This window comes from Tympanuchus pallidicinctus, unplaced genomic scaffold, assembly GCF_026119805.1.
Source record: "Tympanuchus pallidicinctus isolate F22 unplaced genomic scaffold, pur_lepc_1.0 scaffold3, whole genome shotgun sequence".
In the NCBI taxonomy this organism is placed as follows: Eukaryota; Metazoa; Chordata; class Aves; order Galliformes; family Phasianidae; genus Tympanuchus; species Tympanuchus pallidicinctus.
In genome coordinates, this window is record NW_026294747.1 from 39,063,667 (window position 1) to 39,089,368 (window position 25,702).

The 25,702-nt window shown below is 38.7% G+C and overlaps 1 protein-coding gene across 14 annotated transcripts in view; it reads left to right on the forward strand.

Annotated features, from left to right (window-relative positions):
• NRXN3 (neurexin 3) overlaps window positions 1-25,702 on the forward strand; it is a 943,812-nt gene that overhangs the window by 326,650 nt on the left and 591,460 nt on the right. The window lies entirely within an intron of this gene.

Consider the following 25,702-nt stretch of genomic DNA (forward strand, 5'->3'; position numbering starts at 1 on the left):
TCTGATGAGTTGATGTGGGTTTTTTTTCAGACACTGTGGTCTTTTTGTTTACCTGTCCAAGCTACTAGAAAAATGGAAAGAAGTGTGTTGGAGCTCTAAAGGCAGAGCTTTCAAGTAGAAGTGGAGTACTACGCTACAAGGACAGTTGTAGCAGCACTGAGAGAACATTTTTGCAGAGCAGTTTCTTAACATATATTGTAACATTGTGTATTGTTAACAGGCAGCAATTTTTTTTATTTTTTATTTCCCCCCCCCCCGTTCCATTTTGCTTTCCAAACCTGAAACATTATAGTTGTGGATTAGAGATCAGTTTTCCCTCCTGGTCATTTCCAGCTGGTTCAGATCCTACTTTTCAGGAAAGTGGAAGCTATTAGTTTCTTGGTCTTGGGAGATGGAGCCTGAAGTCAGAGACTGGTGATAAAGCGTTGACTGATTTGTGATTATTTTGGTTGTAAGACCTGATGTGCTACAAGAACATGAGCATGTGTTCATGGCTTTGAAAACTGCATCCTTTTGTCCTATTGCAGTAGGAATAGTCCAGTATGACTCAAAGCTTGTCTGCTCTTGTTGATTTCCTTTTGCACTTCTAAATTCAAACACTGTGTTTCAAGATGGAGTTGTCAATAGGAGAAAGCATGTTAAATCTCTATTGAGATTGTCAGATTTCACCCAGCAATGACAGAAGGTACTTGCATAAAAAATAGAATATTTTTTGTGTGCTCTTGATGCTTAGCTTCCCGTAAATCTATCGAGAAACTTTTGCCATACTTCTTGTTTCTCTGTGTCGTTTGAGCATCCATATCAGTTGCTCTGGTATCATCTGATGCTTTTGCCATCATCTTCTACTTTTAATGATAGTTTGCTGTTAAAGTTTCGTCTATAGAAGACTGTTTTCAGGCAGGAAAATCGCTTTAGTAACAAGGGGCAAAGGTCTGGTTTTCATGCAAAGCAAAACATAGCAGTAATTGGAATGAAAATATGTATTAAAAAATAAGAGAGAGAATCCTATTATCAGATCACTGGGAAAACAGTCTGAATCTAATATTTTTGTTAGTTTCCCTATAAGCATCAAAGCACTTGAATCATTTTGCTTCCTTGCATTTTTAATACTTGAGGCTGCTGCATTTCAGTCTTCCTCTGAAGGTTGATGATTATTTATTTATTTAAAAACACTTTGTATTTTCCTAATTTATTTTTTATGACGCCTCACTTAAAATGAACAGCCCCTCTCCTATTCCCTCCAACACCTTGTTTCCTTGCTGTGTGTTGTGGTGACTCAGATCATCTGCTCTGCTTTCTGGAAGGAAACCTTCTGGGACTTGATTGATGGAAAATAGTAAATCCATGAATAAAATATGGTTAGGCAAGAATATAACACTGTAGCCATTCTTGTAGGGACACTGACTTGTGTTTGGCACATTTACTTGTGCAGAGGGAATTATCATCATGCAGATAGGTTTGCCCAGGTCTGTTGAAATAGGTAGAAGTGTTTTAAATTGACTTGATGAATAGGATTACCAATTAGTTGAAGAAGTTCAGGCCAAGCAGTCACCATTGCTAACTGAATGTAAGGATCTGATTCCTGGTTTTAAAACAAAGCTGCACTTTCGGGATCTCACAGCATTTGCTAGCTTACTGCCAGGAACACAGCAGACACTGAAGCTCATGCTATTTGGGAAGAATCCAATATATTCTGTCAGGTAAGCATTTAGTTTTCAATATATATTTGCTCTTAATTTTCATTGGAAAGAGTAAGAGATTTTTGTTTGCATATCTTGGCATATCATGTATTTGATGTCAGATACTGTTTTTTATAATTTAATTTCTTCTTATCCTGGCTTTGTTTTTCATCACTGTCATATCTCACAGTTCTGTAATGGGAGACTGACACTGTGTCCAAAAAAAAGAAACAGTTTTTACTTTCTCTGAATTTATTTTAGTGCTCATTTCATTCCCTCCCTTCACTCATGTAGTTTCCTATGCTGATCTTGTCTGTTTCTGCATGCTGACAGAGTTTGACTTTAGAGGGACACAACAGTGCATTTGCTTACACAGATGTAACTGGACAGTAACTTTCTTTTCCTCTTAGTGTAAAATCAGCATAACCAAATATAGGATCAGTGTCCCAGAATAGGCTGTGAAGATGCACTGAATGGCTCTTCAGTGTAGTGCAGACATAATGGAATGTAACATTTTATTTGCTGAATTTATGGGAAAAATAAGCATAGATTAAATACCCTGTACTTTTGCATACATATACTTTTTTTTTTAATAGGACTTCCCAAAGAATAGTTACTCTTTAATCCACCTCCTGTAAGCTAGTTCTTGAAATATGAGGGTTGCTCTGAAAGAAATTTATTCTGATTTATTATTTTATTATGTTGGCCCATGACATCAGAGGCAGTTGTTGGCTTTATGGCGGTAGAAGTTGAACCTTCTCCCCAGTGTCCCATTACATGTTGTTGTATGACAAATGGCAGTAGAGGGGCAGCCTGACAAAATAGTGCCTGACATGGAAACAGGTATGAAACAGATGTCTGTCATGGAATTTCCCCACCCGAAACAAAATGACACTCACTGACATTCATCAATGCTTGCTGAATATTTATGGAGACTAAGCAGTGGATGTGAGCACAATGAGGTGATTGGTGGTGCATTTCAGCAGTGGTGATGGGGATAAGAAAGACAAGCCGTGTTCTAGACCGCGATTCAGATTTTTATGAGTGTGGCATGCGGTCTCTTGTTCATCACTGGCAAGAATGCACAGCTAATGGTGGTGACTCTGTTGAGGAGTTGTGTTTTGTAGCTGAGCATTTGCTCTATCAAACAGATCTGTGCTATTTGTATCTGTTGTGTTTTCCATGAAAAGAAATAGGAGATATTACTTTAGGAGCAACCTATGCATATAACTCAAAGAAAGTTAAGGTGGTTGTGGTGGTTTTATACTTTGTGCCATGCTATCTGGTAGTCTCACTTTTCATCAGATTTTTGATGATACTAATTTACTTTATTCTCTTTCTCAGTGACAAACTCTTGCTTCATGTCAGTCCAGAAGGGATAGTTTTCAGAATTTTTCTAAAAATTAAGTACAAGGGCTGTGTATGCTACAAATTCACTAGCTCTGGAAGATGTCTTTAGTTCACATTGTTTCTAGTATAATCTTTGTATCCTTTCTCTTGATTCAGTTCTCTCTACTTCTTCCAAAACTTTTATGTGGCGTGATGTTAGTCACAGTCACATAGTTCGACACTGCCTTTATGGGAGATTCGCTCTTCCAAAAGCAGCAGCTTTCGAGACAGCTTTCGAGTCTGTCTTCTTGCTTGTTATTTCATAATGAGGCCTTTTCTTCTCAGTAAGGAAGCCCGCCATACAAGCCATTACCTATTTTCATGTGCCTCATGAAACCTCAGAAAATCCTGGTTCTCTTTTCTTAGCTATTGCTAAAAGCAAAAATGGAAGAGGGTGAAAAATCATAGTCCCATCACTGCTAGCTGATTCTGTGTCTGTATGAGGTCCCTAAGAACACTGTTTCAGATCCAATCAATTTTGGAATGATCTTTAACAATAGAAGACAGCTTGTTCTTCCTTTTTAGTTGCTGTGCTTACTGTATTTAGATCCTTAATGCAATGTTAATGTTTCATTTAAATAAGTGCTACTGTAATAGCATAAAATATGGACCTAAAGTGAGGAACTTTCTGGGAGAGGTTTAAAGGTTTTTTCTTTTTATTTTTTTTCCATCATCACAAATAAATAAGAAGCCATACTAACTCTAATCTAATCAAAATGTTATAGAAACAAGTGCATTTATCTGATTCATAGGGATGTTGCTGTCATTTTAATAAAAGCTTAATAGTGCTCTAACATGAAAACATTATTTGGAAAGTGAAGAGGTGTGATTAAGCGTACACGTCAGATTTGTGACTCTAGTATCTACTAATGCCATTTAAATGTTATCAGGAAGAAATAAGTCAGCCTGAAAAGTGACAAGCCATTAGTATGTCATATTGTAGTAGTGAAAGCAAATGTGGTGTCTGTCGCACCTGTTACAGCTTAGCTGGAAACATTCTCACCTTATAGAAGTCTCAGAGTCAAGGCGCTGCTCTGGCCTTGTGTTGCTACTGCACTGTTAGCTAGGAAGAGATCAAGCCTGTCTTCAGAAGTCTTTTCCTTCAGACAGGTGATCAAACAGCAGCCCTCTCAGATATTTTGGCAGATAGTTAACAGTGAATTCTGTTAAGAATGTAAACCATGCTGGATCCAACAGCCTGAGGAAGGTAGAATTGCTACTGCTTCAAGCTCCTAGGTTCAGCTAGTAGCAAGGCTGAAGATGCATTTCCAGCAGGCACATGCATACAAAGCATGCATATTCACTATATATATAGTTATGTGTGCACATGTACATGACCAGCCACACAGGTCACAGAGGCACTCTGAGCACCCACTTGAACATAGGCAGCAACAACAGCCTCAGCCTGCTCCCATCTCTTTTTAAACAGGATGGAATTTAAGTAGTGAGATATGGACATATGTACGATGTGGTTGCAGGCAGCAAATGAACTGAGATGCTTAGTCTGCCTGGTAGCTGGCCCCTGGATCTCAGTGTCTGCAGCCTTTGGCATCTTGCCATATGAAGCACCAAAGCCAGAGCTCTGTTCCAGTTCCTGTTACAGATGCAGCTAGTCAGGTCTTTGATGTCCCAGTAGCTGACCTCCCTGTGCTCTTTTCCCTAGATATAGGAGGTGTTCTTATACCTAGAAGTGAGCTGATAACAACTCACTCAGTTGTTCCCAGGCCCTTCCTTCTACTCCTTGGCTAGTCTGGCTTGATTTCTGCTAGTGATCATACCTTGCAGTATGGATGGATGTATAATCTGACATGTAGTCTGACTTTATTTGCTGCACTCAGGTCCCCATTCACCCTCACACACACAGAATAGAGAGCTTTTACCGGGAAGGAGTTAGAAAATAATATAATGGTAAGAGAGGATGGACTGCTGCTCAGCACTGAGCACAGTTAGACAAGCATAATATTCAGCCAGTTGACTGTCCTTTTATAACATTATCCCTCTATTTTCCCCCTCTTGTTCATCCTCAAATCATTTGAATTCCTCCTTTTTCCTATTCTTGATACCTCACTGTTATGTTGTAATAAGTCCTGTATGACTTCAAACAGCTTTTGCCTGCATACCATATGACCCACCCCTAAGTAGCAACCCCCTTAATCTGAACAGGCGTCCGTAGAGCTGCTCCAAATGACATATGGTGAGTGTACACAAGGTACAAGGTACTCCATTCTGAGAGTCCTTGGTTTGGGATCCTGTCTGCCATTGTGCCACGGGGTTCCTCTGTCCTTGTGCAGATGGGACTCTGATGGGTGATGCCCCCATGGTGGAACTGGATATAGCCCAGAAAGATGTTGTCTGGACTCCTGCTTCTGATGTGGGTGTCTCTCTTCATTGGTATGTAGATGATCATTGTCATATCACTTAGCAAATCTTTCTTCCTCATTGTAGCTAATAGAAAGTGAAGTATATATTCTCAAACTTGCTTGATTCAAGTCTATTCCAAGTCACTGGAGGGAAAAAAACCTTTTGACTTTAACTGCCAGTTCAAGGGTTGCTTGGTACACAGTGAAGCAGTGCTCCTGAGTTTTTTTAAACAATGTCAGCAAAATCCCTGCAGTTACCAATTGCAGTGGAAAGGACGAGTCCTTTTGGAGCTTTGTTGCACAAGGGAATCTTTTATCTAGGTGAGAGCCAAAAGATGGAGAGCATATAAGAAGCTACTGTGGCTGTCTAGATAACATGTCTTCTGTAGATTAGATTGTGTATTTAATTGCTAGAAAATCCACTTTGTTCCTTCTTTCAAAGAAAGCTGACACAAAACTGAAGACTCATGCTTTAGGATCTGTGAGGAAGAGAGTGTTTTGTATGTGAGTAATTTTGTCTGAGAATAACAGAGAGCATCTCAAATGAGACTCTGAATAGTCAAAAGAAAAGCAGACACTAATCAGCACAGGCACTGCTTGATATGTTCGGTGCTACCTTATCAGTAAATTTTAAGCCAAATCAGTGAGTCTTAATGTTCAGTACATGCTGGATAAGGAATGACTGGTAAAGAGACTCCAGTAATTTATATTATTGGGTGCAGAAGACTGTATGTAATGAATGAAAGGTTTTCACTGTGTCTTTAATCCTCTTCATCCAGGGCCACGAAGATCAAGGTTTTGCTATGGCATAATTCATTTTTGCAGTCATAAAATGCATTGATTATATCACAAGGTGCCTGCATCCCAGAATATTTTACATCCGGGCTGTGAATGTAAGGCAGTCCACGTTTGTCAGACTTCAGTGAGCCCCAGCTCTTAGTTCACAGCAGTTAGCCTTCATCGTCAAGCTAATATTGTCATGTCCTCAGAAGGGCTCTAGTCTAATGCTTCCTTTCTGGTGCACAGGGAGAAATCTTCAGCAGATCTTCAAAGGTCATCAGTTTGGAGAGACAGCACTGTTTAGAGCAGAGCTGGGTGGAATGCTTTCTGCGTTATTTTTTAACTAAATCAGCAGGGTAGGACCTGATGAGAAAGGAAAATTAACCTTGGAAACTCAGCAATCATCTGTCAGGAATTAATGACCTGATTTTGGAAAACAGCTATACCAGTTTACTGATTATTTTTCCCACCACAGGAGCTTTTCTTGGCTCTTCCCCACTTCATGACAGATTGCTGTTATGCTGTACATTTTTATATACACAGTTTTCAATTCCTCTGACCCCTTTCATGGGATTACAGCTAAAATGAAAGCCGTTGTATAGGGGGAAGAGTGAAAACATCTGTACAGAATCATTCTGTCGGTTACTAAGCTAGCTGATTACTTAATATTGAACATTTCAGTTAAATATTGGAATTCTGAGTTCTATAACAGAGAGATCAAGAAATAGGCAACAGTTAGGCAGATATTTTTATTTTTGTATTTTTTTCCAAAACAGAAAGAAGCCCTGAATGAACATTAGGGTAACTTGGTAAAAAGTTCTTGGGTAGGAAAATGTTTGCAGTCATGCGAGGCTGCTTTTTATTTTAATGCTTCATTAGTTGCTTGTCAGCATTGTTTACTCTTACCTTTATTATTATTCTTACAATACGAATTTCCTTTGTCATGTCTGTTCAGGGAAAGCAGGAAGGCTTGCTTCTTTCCTGTTGCCATGTTTGCAGAATCCCAACCAGGGTGTCTGGGGAAAAAAGCTTTAATAGAAAACCTGTATGTCTCTGTTATTTTTCCACTTTATATGTATAAATTTATTTGTGTTGCTTTCAGATCAGCTGTCATCACCTGAGCTTGTTCTAGTGTTGTGGGTTAAACCCGGTAGGCAGCTAAGCAGTGCACATCTGCTTGTTCAATCTTCCTTCTCAGGATGGTGGAGAGAACTTGAAGAACAAAAGTGAGAAAACTCATGGACTGAGATAAAGAAAATTTAATAAGTTAAAAAAAAAAAAAAAAAGAGGGAGGAAAAGAACCACTGCAAAACAAAGGAAAACAAAAGAAATTTCTCACTACCAGCAAGCCAATACCCTGAGCCAGTTCCTGAGCTCCATCAGTTTTATTGCTGAGCACAGTGGCATACTATATGGTACAGAATACCACTCTGGTCATTTTGAGTCAGCTGTCCCAGCCGTGTTCACTCCCAGCTTTTTTGACATGCCAGCTTACTTGCTGGGGTGAAGAGTGAGAAAATGAGGGCCTTGACACTGTGTAAACACTGTTCACCAACCGCAAAAACATTGGTGTGTTATCAGCACGGTTTTGGCCACAAATGCAAAACTCAGTACTGTAAGTCCTACTATGAAGAAAGCTAACTCTCCCAGTCAGAGCCAGTGCACACAGTGCAGCTGTAGCCCTCCAGGTTTGTGGATATCATGCTATTTGGCCAAAAAAGTCATTGCTTTTGCTGCCTTAAATTGAAAGAAAAGATCAAAAGTGTCATCCATGCTGTCTAGATGTCAAATGTTTGTTTCTTCTCTCTTTTCCCTTTCCCTTTCCCTTTCTTTTCTGATTTTTCTTTTCCTGCACAAGATACTGAATATGAGGAAACTTGCTGTGTGTCAGTATCGGGTAGTACTTTGTAGGCAGTATTAAATGTATTGCTTTCAGGATTAAGATGTGCCAAGCTGTTGACTATCTTAAAAGCAAACAATGACTGTATTAGGACTGAAATATGAATGGTGAGAGGTCTGATAATGACAGGAGTTATCTCTCCATAATGAGGAGATTTGGCATGCATGACAGCTCTTGTGCCATGCATCTCTTGAAGCAGTGACTGCAGTTGTCGTGGGCTATGACCTGTCTTATTCCTGTGTTTTGCATTGCACAGCTCGCTGGCTAAAGACACTGCTGATAGAAAATTTCTGTCAGGGAGCACAGAACTGCAATTCCACACAGGTGCTGAAGGAGTAAGGGATAAGTTCACTTTAGAAATATCCTTCAATGCATTGTTTGACCTCTATTTACCTGTAAAGAGTTGGTCAAAGGTGAGCTGTAGATTTCAGTTTCTCTGGGAAAGAAACACCTTAGAAATATTTACTGTGCATGCAGAGACAGAGAACAAGAACCCTTTTCCTCCCAGAAGGAGCCTTACTTGGTTGAGGTAGTGCACCATGATGTGTAATGCATAGAAAGATTGTGATTGTGTTGCTCTCAATTCTCAGAAAATATGCCATGAGCAAATATTTTGGAAGCTCTGTCTTTATTCCTGTTTGCATATCTTCTAGTCCTCTTGTGAAAAGCTGACTCTTGAGATTTGAGGACCAAGGAAGAAGCTGTGGACTTTTTGCTTCTCCCATGCAAAGAGAATACAATATGTGACTTTTGATACCTCAAGGAGCCTGGTAAAGATGCCACAGATGTGTTTGATCAGCAGTGAAGAATTTTTATATCACCATAAACCATTTTCTAGCTAGTGAATAATGCAATATGCTGAACATTTTCATTCTAAATGTGGAAAGTTAGGAAGCCTGAGAGAGATTCTCAAATCATTTTCACAGTTAAATTTCTTTTGACTTGTATCACTTCAGTGGCTGCTGTATTAAACAGTCATGCGTGCACACTTCATTATGGCAAAATAGATTTTCCTCCTGGTGGATTTCACAGTATCCAGGCCTGATCAGGAATGGGAGGCCAAATCACTGAGTAGAGTTCTAATCATCCAAGGGTATCTTGCTATTTTGGTTTGCTTGTGAATGTGAAGTAGAGAATGACTGGCAAGCTTCAAGAGAAAAAAAAAAGAAAAAGAAGGATGCTAATTAACTGTTAACACAAGAAAGGGTTCAGATAACAGTTTCATTGTATATTAAGGAACTATTAGCATGCCGACATGATTTGGTCTATTGTTTTCTGTTTCCCCCTTTCTTTTTGTAGGTAAAACTCACTTGAAATGGTTATATACGCTATTTTAAACTGATAGGGGGAAGAAGAAATGTATCCAGTATTGCTTTTGAGTGTATCAGCATTTTTCAGATTGAGGGCTGTCGCTATCTTCGCCAAGCTATTACCATTTTTGGGATTCCTGATGAAAAATACTCCTATGGTGCTCAAATATTTGAACAAAGTTGCTGTCCAGTGTGGAGCTTGTTCTTCATGAATTTTGGGAGCTTAACTGTAGCTTCAAGAGGAGGGGCAGTGGCAGTTGCTGTAGTGTTCTGCACGCAAAACCATGAAGATTGCTAAGCTGAGTTTGGGAATTATCTTGTGTTTGATATTTCAACTTCGTTACAAAAAATGGAGGGGAAAAATCTGAGATTTTTGGAAGTCAGTATGCAGTTGACCAAACCGTCTAGTGGTAGTTACCATTGCAGTGTAAAAGTAGTTGCATACAACACAATTATATTGCTACTATATTGTGTTCAGTCAGTTCTGTGCTTTGTTATAGGAATAGAAATTTCTGATTTACTACAATTTAGATGAATGGGAATACATACAAGAAAATTGCTTCCTAAGACAACGTTGTTGAAAGCGATGCCAATGAAATTGACTGGTTTTCACTGCAGTCAAAACTTACAATAGTTTTTTTTCTCACTGGTCACACTTCATGTTATTTTAAATGTGTTAAAATGCATCAGAGCAGATATAATAGCATGAAAACTATGTGAAAACACAGATCTTTTTTTTTTTTTTTTTTTTTTTTTCATTTTGTATAGGTCTCATGCAGCTTGCTTCCCTGAAAGAGCAGAAGTTTATCAAGTCCTTGAGGCTTTCCCTGCAGGTGCAGTAGGATCTCAAGCTTCCAGCTTGGCACACCTGCTCAGATGGTACTTAATGCAATTCCACTCATGTAGGGTGACACCTCCAGCCACGCAGTGGCACTTTGCAGAGTATTCTGTGTCCAGCAGGGCTGTGTTGAGAGTAGTCCAGCTATGAATGCCCGCGTTAGTTTCCAGTTAAGTAGTTTCCTCTCTCGTTGTTTGTCGCTGCTGCAGAGGGGACTGAGCACCACCTGGTGGTGCGGCTGGAGATGTGTAGTCTGTTCTCAGTTCATGTGCTGAGCAGTTTAAATATGTCTACAGAGCAGCGTTGCGTTGTGTTTGTTTCATGGGTTTTATGTTGTTTTGTCACCCAAATGCTTTTCACACCCCTTCTGAAAGTTTTGGAGATATGTTCAGAGTGCTGTGTGGAAGGTAACTTAGAGGAAGACTGCTCATTGGCAGAGCTGTGTAAAAAGATGTTGAATGCAAGTAAGTTCTTGACATTAGCACTGGGTTACTATATCAGTTATGCACTGTAGGCAATTTGAGAAACTGTTGCAGAGTGTGGACAGTATCACAGGACAGTGCTAATCAGTGCAGAAAACAGCTTCATGCTGTGCTTCTGTGCATGTGGAAAAGAGGGAGGTGATCTGGGATAACCAGCATAGCTTCACTAAGGAAGAGTGTACCCTCAGCAAGTTTGCAGATGACACCAAGCTCTGTTGTGCAGCTGACTTACTTGAGGGATGATATGCTGTTCAAAGATACCTAAAAAGGCTCAAGCAGTGAGCCCATGTCAGTTTTATGAGGTTCAACAAATGCAAGACCTTGCATCTGGTTTATGGCAATTACTCCTATCAGTAGAAGCTGGGAAATGAAAGAATTGAGTACTGACCTGCCAAAAAGGAGTTGGCAGTACTGGTGAATAGGAAACTGGACGTGAGCCAGCAGTGTGCCCTCACAGCCCAGAAAGCCAATTGTATCCTGAGCTGCATCAAAAGAAGTATGGCCAGAAGGTCAAGGGAGGTGATCTTGCCCTTCTACTGTACCTCACCTGGAGTACTGTGTCCAGATGTGGAGTCCTCAGTACAGGAGAGACGCAGACCTATAGGAGCATGTCCAAAGGAGGGCCACAGAAGTGATTCAAGGGATGGGACATCTTCCTTGGGAGGACAGGCTGAATGAGCTGGGACTGTTTAGCATGGGGAAGAGAAGTCTCCAGGAGACCTGAGAGCAGCCTTTCAGTATTTACACGGGGGCTATAGGAAAGAAAGGGACAGACTCTTTAGCAGAGTCTATTGTGATAGGACAAAGGAAATTGTTTGAAAGTAAAAGAGGGGAGATTTAGGTTGTATATGAGGAAGAATTTTTTTACAGTAAAGGTAGTGAGGCACTGGAATGTGTTGCCAGCGGTATGATGGATGTCCTGACCCTGAAGATGTTCAAGGTCAGGTTGGATGTGGCTCTGATTAACTTGGTGTATCTGTGCATGTCCCTGTTCATTGCAGGAAATTGGACTAGATAGCCTTTAAGGGTCCCTTCCAACTCAAAGGATGCTATGATTCTATGAACTTCAGTATTACATTACCAGTGATAAAGCTGAGGTCGGTTTTGAGGTAATAAGAAAATTGTGCTTGTATAAATGTGCCCAAAAAGTCCTTACTAAAATATATTATGTGGAATAGCTCTAGAAAAGTTTAATACCTTCTGATATTGGAAGCTTCACAGAATAAGGAACTGCTGTCTTCTCCAAAAATTCATATAAATACATGGATAATCTCTTGAAATACGAACAGCCTAGAGTGGATTTGGAATAGCCAACAGGTAGGTAGGATAGGAAAAGAGGGCAAAAGCTTAATAAACCCATCTATAGGAAAAAACAAGAGTTATATTTGCGTAGATGATAGTTAAGCACTCAGAACTGTTTGGGTGACAGTTCAGAAAAGGGGTTTACAGAGGTTAAGTACTGAAATGCCTTGGTTTAAGGTAAAACTTTAAAAGCACATTAACCCAGACTTGACCGTAATAGACTGTTGCAGCCAGATGCATGTACAGAGACTGTTAAAAACTGAGGGAATGGTTGGAAAGCATAATGTTACATTAAACCCAAACCCTCAAGTGAAGGCACTGAAACCTGAGAAATAATGAATAGGAGTAATTAAGCAAATAGGCTAATATTATAATTACATCAATCATTCATTTTATAACCAAAACAATGTCTTGAAACCTCTAAAAGATCTTGTGCTTTGCTTTAGCATTAATCCTGTTTGACATTGTCTGAGTTGGGTCAAGGTAAATGCAAGAAATCTGTTTGTTTTCCCACCATACAAATAGTGACTCTGAAGTGGGTCTTTTGCTTTTATGATTGCTGAAACCACATTTCTAAATAGTCAACTCCATTTGTCAGTTAAGACATCTTTTTCTACTTAAGATGTAATGTGCATAGGTAGGAGAGCACAATCAACTCAAGGTTTTAAACAAGGTTTTAGAAGCTCAGTGTTTGTGAAGAATCAAATTGTAAGGCTCTTAGGCAGTCCTTAAGAGGTCTGCTAGCCGGTACTAAGGGGAAGTTTTCATAAATGTAAATATGACAAAAGGTAGATACTGTATTGCTTTTTCCTGTTATGAAGTAAATGAGGAAATTGCAAGTCTCCCAAGGCAGATCATGTCTCCATGTGGACAAACACATAGCAGTTTTTATCTAAGTAGAATGCAGTGTACATAATGGATTGTATTTTCCCATGGAATTTAATTGCCATGACCTGAAAAATTAATTAGTTTGAGAAGATTGAGTCTCTCAGTTATATTGCTTTAAATCCAAAAAACTGTATTTTAACTTGTTATGGATTTGTCTCTGGAGATCAACATAATGTTTGTATTTAACAACTAAATATAAATGTGTTTTCTTGTGATACTTGTACTTTCACTTTTTCTGATTGGGCCAGAAATGCAACAAAAACATCCTTTGCCTTCTGGGACTGCAAGAGAAGGGCATGCGGAACTGCAATTACAATAAATTGAAGAAGGGATGTAGAGTAAAATAATTATCATTTTCTGTGGCAAGAGGACTCCGAGCTCCCTTGCTGGCGAGAGAGGCGCGGGCTCCCTTGTTGGTGCAGAACGAAGGGCGTTTATTGTAGGTGCTTACAACCTTTTATACCCACGCAACAACTGCTTAAGTGTAGGAGCCAGGCGCCTTGTGTTTGTTTATGTCTGGCTCAAGTTACTGCTAAGCTTTTTTACTCGTTAGCAAGATAATGACTTTCTTTTTCCCACAGTTTTCCTTTTTTGGGTGGAAATGGTAGCTTTATCTGCAGCCAGGCAAGGTAATACATTATTTCATTTTGGCATCTTTTGTCGCAGCAAGAAATAAATAAATTAATGAAAAGGATATTTGGTTCTATTTTACAGTGAGATGAAATTAAAAATCCTTTCTTAGGAATTCTTAGGTGTATTTTCATCTTTGGAGTATTATTTTGTGCTAATGATTTGTCCTTTGAGACTGCAGTAGTTGTGGCATTGCTATCTCCATAGAATTGCTGAAGGACAGAGCATGAAGTCATTTTATGCAGAAGCAGTAGCAGTGACATTACAGGCTTTTGGCCCTGCCCTTACACAGCACCATTATCTGAGCACTTTTGACACTGAGGGGAAGCTTTGTTGTGGCTATTCAGCACTGCTGCTGCTTGAAACAATTTTTAGTAGAGGTGAAAGTGCAGCGAAAGTTTATACATTCTTACTGCGCTACCTTATTGCACAGGTATTAAAGGGGTCAAATTTGTACTTGTGTAAAATGTACTTGTGAATTTATTTCCATAGTTCCAGGGCTTTTTTGTCCAGAAAAGTTCTGAAACTTCGATAGATCCAGCGTAAAACATGCGTTTTTGTGAGGAAATAGGAAAAGAGAATCTAAGCAGAGATTTCCTGAGGGCGTTGAAACCAAATCTCGAGATGATCTTTTTCTAAAGAAAAATGATCTGAAGCATTAACAAACTTGTTAGCATTTGGTTTCCACAGCTACAAATATAGAATTGAAACAAAACCAGCCTTGTTCCCTAGGCTTCAAAGATTGTGGGAAAGTTTGAGTCTGCTTTAACTGTCTCAAAGTGAAGAAAATCTCAAAAAGGATAATTTAATGTTACCGAGGGTCTTGCAAGCCCTGAGAATTCTCTCTATGGCTTTTAAGATCTCCACAGTGCATAGTGACTGCATCTATTTTCCCAGATATCACTACCCCATCCTACCTGGCTTCCACTGTGTTGTGTAATGATCAGCTTTTACATCTTCATAGACAGAGAAGACTGTAATATTTGTATTAAGAAAGGATAAACATGCTTAGAAAATAAGTTTAAATAGGTGAACCAATTCACATCAAGAAACCTGATATCTGTTCTAAAGTCATAGAAGTACCAGTGTGTTGACATAATATGTATGCAGTCCAGCCTGACTATGATAAAAACATCTTGATGGTCTCAGAGCAAAGATATTACCTTGTCTGTTTTCATGTTATGCAACTCTGTTCTGGACACAGAAAATCCTGGTTTCAGTTCTCGCTGATGAGAATGCTATCCATGTGTAAGCAGAAATGTCTTTTTACAGGACAACTAAGAGACAGAATCTGCACTAAAGATTTCATTTTCCAAAAGGGTACAAGAATAAAAGACGCGGGGAGTGTTTGTGGGCCTTTACATTTAGTCTAGTTATTAAATGTGGTCATAATTTTAGTCCGTTGAGACTCAATCTCTCTGCAGTCAGTGGAGAGGACTAAGCTTTTCTAGACTATAGTTTGGAGCTGCGAGCTAAGTCCCTTCCACTGGGCAGTTCAGAACCACCTGCACCTTCTGGCTGATCATCACAAGAATTGCCATGACATTTCTCATTGAGAAATGGACAGACTTCTCACATGGCCATCAAACAAGATCCTCCAGATGATAATAGTAATTGTACAACAGTAACAACACTTTGGGCAAGTAATTTATTTATCTGTAGTTCAACTTCCCAGTAATGTGTAGCTGATGGTAGTCACCTGCATGCCAGAAGACTTCAGGATCTGAATTCACAAATGTCTGTAATGGATTTGATATCATCACTTCAAAGATATTGTGCTAAGAAATTCAGTGTTTATGAAAGAATAATGAATTCCCACTTATTACCCACAATGTTACAGTAATAAACTTCTGTGAAGTGCAGCCTTTTCTGAATCTTAAAGGCCAGGTTGTCTTGTTGGTGCAATTCAGTGGAATGAAGGCAAGCAATATTTTCCCTTTTATATGTGGCAGTTAGTTTCTTGAAAGAAATCAAAACACATGAGATAAGTGTGATTTTTTTATGAGGTTATGTAAATACAGTAACAGTGATATAAAATAGCATGCTTATAAACTGTAAAAGAAGAGGTAGTCTAAACTGAAGTGAAGAAAATGACCTTAAATGAGCAGAAAGAAATGGATGTATTTACAAGAATGAAATGTATTCAGTGTTCTATCCAAAAATGATCAAATTTCATAATGATATGTGAGGACAGCATTAGCAGTTTTCTCTTTTCCTCTCCTCCAAATTGCCAGCATTTCTAGATAGTTTCCATAACAGCATATTAAAAAAGATAACTGTGTTTCTTACACCTCTGCCTATGTCATCAGAAACAATGAGAAATGATAGGCATGCTCCTTAAATATAAATGAAACGAATGCTCAGCCTTTTATATCAACCATAACTGGACTGTTCTAAGCATGGTTAGGATGTACGGTTTTATAGGCTTGGGATTTATGCACTGTACTTCCACCTTGGTCATAATTTCCATAAAAATGACAGAATAATTAGGGCAGAATAACGTGGTTATCATTAATAAATTTTATTGCTGTTGCACGTGATTATATGTCTCACTATTCTGGATGGCCGAAAAATCTGCGGACTGTATAACAGGTTACTTGCTTTGTTATATTGCCCCTGTGTGTTTTGCTTCTTTCGTTGTTACACATTGGAATGATACAGTTACCTTACGTTCATTGCATACTCTGATTTTGTTTTGAACATTTTAATGCTTCTTTCCAGCACTGAGTTTCAAAATTTAGCACTTTGCTCTTGCTGAATTAGTATTTAATTTAAACTGTTAGAGTCTGCAAAAGCTGAAGTTTGCTTACTTTGGTTTCTTAATATTACTTAAAGCATATTCTGTTGGTGATCATGCTTATTTTACTGTGCTGCCTGTATATAACTCTCTTCTTATTTTTGCTATAGTAGGCAACATGTGATAAGCAAAATCAGTTTAAATATATGTGAGGGTTTTCTTGTGTTTGTTATTGTTCTGAGCCAGGTTTTGAGTATTACTTGAGAACAGCAGAAAGGAAATTGAGTTATACTTGTAAGCATTTTGGAGGAATTAGTTGCTATAAGAAGAAATACTTAGCAATACTCTGTGATGAGATAAAATTTACTTGTATCCAAACGTCAAAAAAATTAACCTATACATAAAATCCAAGTCAAGTTGCTCATTGTGCTATAACAGTAGTGAAATCTACATTTTGATCTGTTTAACCTGTGAAAGGGTCCTCTGAGTTTTACATCAGTGTAGTTTTCCATTGGCTTACATAGTGGGTAATGTTATTTTAACTGTGACTGAGTGCCATTTCAGGTGTCTTTCTTCTTCACACTGAGTGAAACATCCAGAATTGCATCTTTTCCTTTCCCTGACAACCAGCATGAGGTCAACGAAACACTGCTACCATTGAACCTCACAGTTCTGTTGGGTTCCCATCTTGGAATGTTAGATGACAATGAAGTGTATTTTTCCTATCATTTCTTTTTGAAATAATAATTATGGTGTGTTTATACATGAATGAACGAATATACATGAACCAAATTATTGATTTGTACATACACTCAAGATGTTACTGGTTTTAACTCTATCATGACTGGCATTTGATTACACACATACACACACATTCACATATGCTGTGTGTGTGTACAATCACATACATATGTATATATACATTTATATATATGTACATATACAGGGCTTAATGCCATCCATGTAATGGGAATCTGATCATTCTTCTTCCTGGGACAAAAAGACAATATTCCTTATTAAGTTGTATCAAGACCACAGTAATCATTATGTGCTTCCTTTATGACAGAATGAAATGTGTTAGTGGATGAGGTTTGAAAAGATATGGCATCTTAGCTAGGTAAAAGAGACAGGGAGGCAGTGCAGAGGAAAAAGGTCATGTATCAGAAGAGACTAAATTATATGTGACAAGATGAAAGGGAATTGAAAAGAAGCCAGTTAAAAAATGAGAAATTAAGGTGGAAGGTCTAAAAATAAGAATGAAACCATAGTTTTGTGGAGGTCAGTTTCAAATATCTAAAAGTAGAGAGTAATCAGTTTTTCACCAGATCTTAAAAAGAGTAGGGGAATATCAGAGGTTTATGGGATTGGATGGTGATCTGGTCATGACAATAATGACAATAAACACTCTTGTTTTGGTCTTTTTTTTTTTTTTTTAAGTAAAGAAGTCTTGTCAAGACAGAAAAGAAAGAGAAGTAGGACTTGCACTCCTGATCTGTGTGTATAATGTGTAACACGTGGCAAATTGGCTTTCAAATACTCTCAGATTGGTCTCAACCTGTTTTGGAGCCCCCCATGTACCTTGAGAATAATTGTTCTCAGCCCTTCTGTAAACAACCCCAAACAATAGTCAAACTCTGGCAGCTGCCGCTTTCATCTGAACATACAAAGCTGTAAGGCAGCAGCTTTGGAATATAAAAGAAGGAATCATACTCAAAAACACAGCATGTGTGCGCGCATGTAATTTTTTGTATAGATTGGAGTGATTTTTCTTTACCTCCTGACTCCTGGGAGAAATTTAGCCTTTAGAATTTTTCTACTGCAATTGCTGAACGCTCTTTTGTGCAGTGTGTGCATGTACAGTGGGTGCAACTATCAATTGGCATATTGACCTTAATGGATCTGCATATTTTTGTGTCTTTTCAAAATCTATATGTCTTTTGAGGCAGTTGTTCATTTAGTCTTTCAGTCTGTCTAATACTTCTATGATTTTATTGATTTGTTCCTGCCAAAGATATAGAAAAAAAAGTGCCATAAGTAGCCAGAACAAGAAGACTGAGTTCACGTATCCTGTCTTTTCAAAGCAGGATTAAGAAGGTAGTATCTCTACTCTCACTGAAACCATTTCCAAGAAAACTGAATTTTTTTTTGTAGCTTTGGGGTGGTGTTCTTTTATTTTTGTTTTTTTTGTTTTTTGTTTTTAAATGATCATGGGGCGTTGTGTATCTCACGAGCACCCTATCTCAGAAAGGGTGTTAGTGTTGATGAATGAGAGCTTTTTGCCATGAAATGAGCCTCCTGAGATTTACTATATCACCGGGAACTGTTTCATTAATTATTTGGAGCAAGAAGCTGTGCTTACAGTGGCTGACCCAGGCTTGTTTTGTTTTAGTCTCTTGCATGCTAAGGTTGACTTCGTTTTTCATTGCTTACTCACCTGACTCAGTGCCGCAAAATTTTTCACAGGGATGCAGGAGTGCTAAAAGTGCAAGAGTACATCTTGAATTACAGTGTTATTTTTGAAACATTTTGTTTCAAAGACACTGCTTTAAATGCTGTAAGTTGGGCTATTGGTTTTCTTGGAAAAGGCTGTGGGAGGGAAGTGCAAGCTAGGGGATTGATTCTTCAGAAATAATGTAGCAATAATCAGTAGAAATTTTCATTGGGAGCAAGTATTTATTAGCCTTGATCAAAATAAGCACCAGGTTTTATCATCTATTACTAGCACTGCTCATTGAAGAAGCGTTTGGCTTCTTCCTTATCTTCAGCAGCTCTTATCTTAAGCAGAGGTGCAAATTAGACTGAAATTGTCAGTAAAGCTCAAGCTCTATCTCTGTTGGGGAAATTAAGATGAAAATTGAGCTGCTGATGCAAAGAACTAAGTGTTGGCATTGCATGTGTGTAAAGTCACATGAAAAGACAGGTGTTGTGGAGTTATAGTAAACACAAGGACAGGTAGGATTCCACTGGCTAAACTATTCAGTATTATTACTGTCCTGCAAACCCCCTCAGATGCAGCAAGATCTGATACATGATTGACAGTGCAATGACTTTGTACCCAGTGCCCTTTCCCCAAATCATTGCTTTCAGTCATTCAAAGGAGACTACCCTCTCTAATACTGACGTGCAAGAATTTTGCTTTCTTCTTAATAGAAAGGACAAAATAGTCTGATACCTACTCTCTGAACCATCATTTATTTTTTTTATTCTTGCTAATGTTGTTCCTTCACTACTAGGCCTATAGCTGGTATGCAGTTGTGAATGTCCTATGCTCAGCCATGAGTTCAGCCCACATTTGAATCCTGGACATTAAGGGGTTTCAGTGTTTCCATGCTTCACACACAGTTCCACTTTTAAAGCGGTTGTTCTATGGACTGGTAACTGTATGAAGACAATGTCTGCTGGCTTGTGGGTCTAGCCAGTATTTTATCACAGAAATGCTCCTGAGAATTTTTAATAGTGGGCAGCTTTCATGAACTAAATTGTCTGCTCAATCCATATGCTCTTCTAATGCAGGGGGACATCAAATCAAATCTGAAGTGTGAGGGAGCAGAATAAGTGTTTTTCAGACAGGCTTAGATGTTCAAAACTGGTGTTTAGGTGTTTAGCTTTTGACATATATATATGGCTGTAGAAGTATCGAACATGGCACATGTCTCGTCAAAGATGGGAGCTGCATATGCTAGAAAACCAAATCCACATTTCTGAAAATGTTTGTTCTTTGTCAGATCCCCTGTCAAGGCAGAATATTGTGGCATTTTATTTTTAATTTATTCAACGTTCTCTAGATGCTTGTAAATGAAAGATTAGAAGATTGTAATTTAAATATTCAGTGTCAGTATGTAACAAAGAGCCAGATTCCTGCTGAGAATAAATATTTTCTAGCAGCAGTAGTTCAGCCTGTGTATTATTTTTTCAGTATTCACGGAGAGAGGGAAGATGCTGACAGACATCACAGTTTGGTGTTTAGCAAGCAACAGAGTGCAGGAATTGTCACTAGGTGAACTATTACAATAAGTAATGAAGAAAATAGTGTTAGATCTGTTGAGTGGGAAGGAGATGCTTGTGGTCTTCTGAACTGCAGCAGGTGGCCAATTGGTCCCTTTTAGTGCTATGTGCCTTGACACTTTCTGTTCATACAACACTTGAGAATTCTTGGCTTGAGAGAAACATCAAAACAGAAACAATTAGTGAATAGCAAAATTGTATTTTCCCAACTGGATCTCTCCTTTTGGTGCAAAATGAATCTTATTCTTTGCATTAATCTCTGGAGACTCAAAAAATATGAGGTTGTATGGGAACTGTTGAGTCACGGCCTGAACCTCTGATTGATCACCTGAGGCGAGCAATGAGTTAGCCAGAGGAGCACAGGTGAAGGCAATTCTCCTAGACCTATTTAAGAGCTGGCTACCAGTGGGGAAGGATTTCTTCTCGAGATTGCCTCTGCTGGTGTTTTGTGAGTGAGCCCAGGATAGGGGTAAGCCTTCTATTTATTCTCTTTTGTTATCATAGTCTGCTTTGCTTAGCTCTTGTTTATTTTGTGATTATAACATCCTAATATTCTTTGTTTATGTAGAGGTTGACAGTAAGATCCAAGTATTTTGAAGAAAATAATTCTCACCTTTCTCTGTGGAGAAGTTGGAGCAAGGTGAATACCTTTTTGGTGAGAGATACTCCTGCATTCTTCTATCTTGGCTTCTTTATTTAGTACCAAAGCTGTAAGGCCTCCTTCTAGCAACACTATTCACAGAATGTTACTAGAGAGCAATGATTCATATGCTGTCTAATACTGAATTCTTACATGTTGTCATGGTGGGACAGTGTGACTAATAACATGACTTCAACTCAGATGTTATGCTCTGGAGCTGGTTTTAAATGGTTAGGGGTTTTTTTGTTTGTTTTGTTTTAAACAACACTTAAAAATCATGGTAGCAGTGGAGCAAGTGCCGTGCACTGGGAGGGCTGGGGCAGTAGCACACAAATGATACAATTCATTTAAACATCAGACATCTCACAAACAACATAAGCTTTCCTCAGAGACATCTATCTTGAACAAAACACTTAGATATTGCATTGTCTGTTTTCCTATATTATGTTCAGTACCTCTTTGGGCATTATTATCATCTGCTTTGTATCATACATTCTGAGGCCAGAAGACGTGATTATGATACATTCTGACCTCCCACCTGACGTGAGATTTAGTAATTTCTGCTTGTAACTGCCCTTTGAGCTATGAAATATGTGTTTAGGAGCACATCATATCTGAATGCATCACTGACTTCAGCACATTTGTCTTAAAATACGTGTCTAAGTTAAGCATTTGTAAGTCTGTTAAGATCATAAGGGATATTTACCAGCTACAAATTAAATCCAGGTTTTCAAGTCCACTTTTTTTTTTTTTTTTTTTTCCCTCAGAAACTCTAACTGCCAAATCCCTTTCCCAGAGATGAAAATAAGAATTATCTCCTTCCCAATATGGATGACATTATTGGGTCTTCTGGTAGTGTTACTGAAATAGAGTGAAGGGGAGGCAAAGCAGGGTGAACACAATTTGGCACGATGTGTATGGACAGTCCAACCACAGAGGTGGTCTGCTTGATTCTGATAGGTTATTGGAGCTTTCCACTTGTAACACTACCACTAGTTGCTACCCACGCAGCTGGAGAAGTAGATTGTGTTTCTAATGCAATCCACCTGTGTCTGCTTGGTTGGAGACCTTTCCCTCCCACTTCTGTAGCAGCATGCTTGCCATGTAGGTGCTGGCAAATTTTTTTTTTTCTTTTTTTCCATCTTTCTGCTTTGGAGATGGTTGGTTATGTACTGTACACAATTCCAGCATGTCCCATTACTAAAGCTTTTACATGCTGGGGTCTTCTAATTGTCGTCTATTTTCTTACAATTGCCAGTAAATGCTGTGCTTTGAGGCTTGTCTGCCTGATATTTAAGGGGGGGGGGGGGGGGGGGGGGGAAGGCCAACAGGTGCAGCTTATGAAGTTCAGCTGGATCTGGGGCAGTGAAGGAACAGGGTGGTGTTCGGGCCACAGCTGAAAAGAGCTGTGCTAATGAAGCAGCTGTCTGCCCAGGGTCTCTGTACGTTTGCAGGCAGTCCTTCATCCTTTTCCTGATTGTGAGGTTTGTCTCTTGTATCATGTTCTTCTTCCTGGCTGTAGGATTTGTCTTTTCTGTGGTAGAGTTGTGTACAGCAATAGGTGAGTGGAGATAGAGGGGGACTTCTGCTTGGCTCAGCCCTGCTTTTCAGGGAGCACGGTACTTGGGGATGGCTTTCCTTGTTTGTACAGCATTTTCTACTCCCCCCCCCCCACCTGGGGAATTTAAATTGCAGTTAATTGCAGTCCTCCCTGAGGGAGGACATGATGATGCTTTATCATTTAGGTAGTTGTTGCTTTAGGTAAAATCTCCCTTCTAAAATGGAAATATTGCTGTCCGTTGAAGGCTCATAAGAGGCTGGGAAAGCTATTCCAGTTTTCCTTTAAATGCTGGAAAAAGGAGGAGCTTTCTGGGACCAGTGGCGCAGCAGGGAACAAAGGTGGGGCTTTAAAGTCTATCCTGATAGCTGTAGCCTGTCCTGTGATACTGCTATAAGGAACTTCTAGTAGTCTAGTATGCCACACAGATGAAAGATGGTACTTATTTGTAGTGATAAAGATAAACTTCTTTCCTTAACCTTCAGTACTGCACTTCAGAGGTGTGTTTGTAGTTACTTGTCTTGGGTGTAATTGAATTTCCTCTTCTAACACAACTGAATTAATTAGTGTTTCCCAGGCAATTCAAGGTTCTCAAGGTCCTCTTTGCTCTCTCTCTCTCTAGATATCTCACTGCTGCCTTGTGCATTTGACTTAGCAGAGAAGTTTGTCTCTGAGTTAGCATGAGAGGGCTACCCTGCGTTCTTATGTCTTGTGATGCAAGCTGATAGCACTGGAGCTGCTATGTCTTAGTGCGTGTGAAATGTTCCAGTTTACTGGAGGTGTGCAGCTGAGGAAATGCTTTGTAAGTTTCTCCTCATATTAGTTGAAATGGGTGCTTTTTTGGTGCTTTTTTTTTTTTTTTTCCCAGAAGACCACTTGTAAAGAGACAGCCCTTCCTTGGAGCTGTGAATAGAAAGTCGATGCTTTTTTTTTTTTTTTTTTCCTCCTTCTGTTCTCTTGCTGTTTGTTTCAGTGGGGTAGGAATAAGCAGAGAGACTCGATGGAAATGACTTTTCCTCTCGTGGTAGAAAAAGGATATAAAGAAATCTTGCTGCTTTGCTGTATGATGCGTGTGTAAGGAAAAATAGTTTCAAGGAAGACACGTTACCTAGTATGCCTCACTGGCACAAACAGTGAAGCTAAGGAACATTGGAAAAAAAAAAAATTTAGCTGCTTGTATGAGTAGTAGTAGGAATAGCTACAAATGGGATGTGAAATCTGCTTTATGATTTTTTTGGGACAGTCTCTCACTGGTTAGCAGTCTGGAAGACATCTTACTCTCTAGGTGCCCTCAGTGTATGCTGACTTTGGTGACCTGTGAAATAGGGAATTTGTGAGCTGTGAATGATGTATGAAATTACTAACTACAAAAGGTCAAAATTAATAGATCAGTTCAGACTTCAGAAAGTGAGAAATAGAAAAAGAATTGAAGGAGAAAATCATTGATTTTTGTCTGTTCTTTTTGTTGAAGTTCAAAAATCTATTTTAAAGAACTCCAATGTAAATTTCAGTGTTTGCTACTAAGGGGAGGAACCTTACCTACCCTCACCATTTACTGATTATGAGTGGTTATTCTTGTTCAGTTTTTTCCCACTTGGCAAATAGCATGGCAAATAACAAGTAGTTGGTTTCTGTTATAGGAACTCTTCCTTGAAAATGTAACTGGCTACCTGCCTTCAGGGAGCAAGGACTCTTGTGTGCATGTACTGTGACTAGAACAGTCTAGTGCTAGTTGTGATATTGGGTTTGTGTGTGGAAGAAAATACTAAAGCAATTCATTTATTTATCTTTCTTGAGTAACTGATTACAATATCTTTTAATCAGTAGCTCTATTGATGCTGGTGATTTGTTTCTTATTACAACTGACTTTTTAAAATGTGTGTGCTCTAATTAATCTTTTAATCATTAGGAAACTGATATCTGGTAGTATTCAGAGATCATCCTGCAGAGGAAGCTTTTAATGTATGCATTGGTAGCCATGAAGAATTTGGGCTGCCAGTATTCCTACTCCTCCTAACTTGGATGCTGAAGACTTATTTCTGTGGAAAACTCAATAATGCCTAGTGTTGCATTTGTCAGTGTCTGAGTTATTTGAAGACAGTCAGTCTGGGGTCTGTGGTTATAAAACCACAAGCGTTCTTCATAGTGTTCTAGAAATGCTTTATATTTTCCTCAGCATTACATGGCTGTGATAATGATGAGATGATACGAGTGTGATGTAGTACAGTATTAACTGAGATTAATTATGAGTAGCTTGAAGTCTTTGTGGCTTTTCTTTTTTCTTTGTGTGACACTAATGTGCTACAAAGAGTCTTTGGAAAAGGATGAGGAAAGAAATAGGAATCAGTTTAATTCAGTAGCTTCGGTGCAGGCAATTGAGAAGGGAAACTATATGAATCAATTTTTTTTTTTTTCCCCTTTATAATTAAAAGATAAACTTCTCTATGAGTAAATTTAAAGTTTGTAGGAGGAATTATTTAAGTACATGGAAAGAATATTTTGTTACGGAGTATGAGAGATGAAGGTTTAGGTTATCACTTCTAGTGTGGACAAAACAAAGGTAAGGAGCAATTGTTACGCTATTTGTGAAGGTGCAAGTTGATTATCTTGGTAGATCAGTGTCAATGAGCAGAAAAATGTGTGTGCAACTGTAGTGTGAGATGTAAATATATTTTTAAGCCTTCATGGACCAAATAATTGCAACAAAAGCATGTTTTGCATATCAGTAGTTGCATATCAGTAGTTACAACAATTTCTGATTTGTAGTAAGCCCCAGAATATTGAAATTAACACGAAATATTAACAGCTCTTGCAGTTGAGAAAGGTGGAAGATGGCAGACTGTTGGATGCATTTTATGTATGTACTATATTTTTATTTGATTAAGAGCGAGAAAGCACTACATCCGTCATGTCTAAGAGGAGATAAAGGACACAGGTGTTTAAATATATGCATGAACCAAAAAACTGATAGATAAAGAGTGGTGCAGGCAGATCAAACAAACTAAATTTGTTTGAATAACAGGTGAAATAGGCTCGTCTTGGTAATTGACTTAATTTACCCTGTGGCAAACTCACGCTTCTTGGGATAATGAGCATTGCTTATTTTCATAGCAGTGATTCTGAAAATGAAGTGGGCCTTGTTTAGCCAGTTGACCATATGCTTCCTCTAATTTTGAGGATAATAGAATTTAGAAATACTAGTGA